The sequence below is a fragment of the Rousettus aegyptiacus genome, unplaced genomic scaffold (assembly GCF_014176215.1).
Source record: "Rousettus aegyptiacus isolate mRouAeg1 unplaced genomic scaffold, mRouAeg1.p scaffold_m13_p_2, whole genome shotgun sequence".
NCBI classification, from domain to species: domain Eukaryota; kingdom Metazoa; phylum Chordata; class Mammalia; order Chiroptera; family Pteropodidae; genus Rousettus; species Rousettus aegyptiacus.
In genome coordinates, this window is record NW_023416295.1 from 111,572,284 (window position 1) to 111,574,914 (window position 2,631).

Genomic DNA, 2,631 nt, shown 5'->3' on the forward strand with positions numbered 1-2,631 from the left:
CAAGAATCCATTTTAAATGTAAAACTAGGTTAAAAGTAAAAGGATGAAAAAAATGTACCATGACACCCTGCAAAGGAGCACAAGAAATGTTTTGGTATAATTGAATTGGTTCATATATTGATTGAGTATAGATTGTCAAAATGTACCAAACTCTACATTTAACTGATGAATATGAAGCCAAAGAAATTTTTTAATACAGTACAATAAAACCTTATTAATAGGATGGGAGAATGGATGGATGAAAAGTGTATATTGGAGAGGACAGGGAAAGGAGTGAAAGAGAGCTAAATCATCACTATCCATAGTGGAAAAGCAGCATGTAATATCTAAAACTGGAAAATCAAGAAACAGCAATACATCCAAGCTATTTAAAGGTATCCAGATATAGAACACCACTAACAAAAATATCTAATAATAAGTTAAAGTGTTTGCCTCTCAGTAATGGGAAATGTGGAAGGTAGGAAGTGTCATTGGCAGGGACTGATGCTTTTCATAATTAGCCTTAAAGAATTATTTGACTCTCTAAACAATGTAAATGTAGTACTTTGATATAAGAAAAATTTTAGTTAAAAAAATATTAAAAAGTCTACATCATAATTTTTAACAAAGTTAAAGCAAATGGAAAGATCAGCAGCTAAACAGTTTATAGGAGTGGATATCCCTTGCCTTTCTCTGAACTCCCTCCTTCACTCCTTTTATTGAGCAGAACATAAAAATATGACTGGAAGCAGAATAACCAGGAACCCTCATAACTAGTTATGTTACTTGTGGGACTGACATAATCTTTCCTCTGAAGAGCTCAGCTGCTATATGAACCATATTAAGCATGGAATATTAAAAATTATTAAAAACAAAATAAGCATATACAAAACAATAAGAATGAGATTATAAAGAGAAAATAAAATCAAACGATAATTAAGACCAAGTCCTTGAATAATTCAGAAGTTTCCCCAGGATGCTAATGATAGAAATTGGGAGTGGTACTATTTTATAATGAATCATTCCTGCAGTATATCACTATTTACCACCTCTGACTTGTTTTCCTGAAAATACTCAAATACCCCTTCACTATTTGAAGTTATCAAAAACCAATCTATGCCACTTCACTATACTAAAATTGCCTGAGTCTAGTTTGGGGAAATATGTAATCATGACTGCCTGTGGCTTGAGCTTTCTTTTATTTGTGCCTTGCCCTGCCCCTTTGGAAGGCCAGATATAAACTTAAAATAACCTGGCCTGGCTCAGTCTTGGATTATTGGAACTTTTCTTTCTGATTCAGTCTCTACTGGACATTCAGCATGGACTTGTGAAAAATGAAGAATACCTGATAATATTAACTCTTTGGGCTCAAAATTTATCTCCTGTTGAACAGAAGTGGCTAAAATAATGAGTCAGAGTCAAGAACTACTTCATTCTCGTCATGAGCTACTCTTGATCTCCAATATTAGGACTTCCTTTTCTGAGACTAAAAAAATAAAATAAAATAAACCTGGGACTTTGATGGGGATTGCATTAAATCTGTATAATGCTTTAGATAATAAGGTTGTTTTAACTATGTTGATCCTTCCAATCCAAGAATACAGAATATCTTTCTATTTCTTTGTATCTTCTTTGATTTCTTTTAATAGGGTCTTGTAGTTTTCATTACATAGGTCCTTCGCATGTTTCATTAAATTTATTCATAGGTATTTTATTCTTTTTGTTGCAATTGCAAAAGGAATTATTTTTTCCATTTCTTTTTCTGATACTTCATTATCAGAATATAGGAATGCTATAAATTTTTGAACATTGATTTTGTATCCAGAGACTTTACTGTATTTGCTTATTGTTTCTAGTAGTGTTCTTGTGCAGTCTTTAGGGTTTTCTCTATAGAGAATCAGGTCATCCACAAATAGTGACAGTTTGACTTCTTCGTTTCCTATTTGGATGCCTTTTATATCTTTCTCTTGCTTGATTGGACTCACTAGGACTGCCAATGTTATATTGAATAACAGTGGTGATAGTAAACAGCCTTGCCTTGTTCCTGATATTAGAGGGAAAGTTTTTAGTTTTTCACCATTAAATATAATGTTGGCTGAGGGTTTGTCATATATGACCTTTATTATGTTGAAAATCACATGATATCAGTTATATGTAGAATGTAAACCTAAAAACAACAAATGAACAGGACAAACAAACAGAGATTCATGGACATGGAGTATAGACTAGAGGTTGCCAGAGGGTAAGAGCTGGGGAGGATGGAGTAGGTAGATGGTTAAAGGGGGTCAAATATAGGGGATTAGGGGGAGGGTGAAGTGGGTAAAGGGGATCAAATATATGGTAGCCAAAGGAAACTGGACTTGGGGTGGTAAACACACAATAGAATATACAGATGTCAAATGATAATGTACACCTAAAAATTATATAATTGTATTAACCAATGTTACTCCAATAAACTTTAAAATAAAATAATAAAATAAAACAAAATGAAATTAAAAAGCTGAACTTGGAGAATAGTAATAATTAATTTTATTCTGACTTTAACTTGAAGGTACGAGACCAGAAAAGATTTTAGAGAGGACCAGACAAAAATTCTCTTTTTATCCTGCACTTTCTCTATGCTAGTCACCATATCAGACCCTTTATATAATA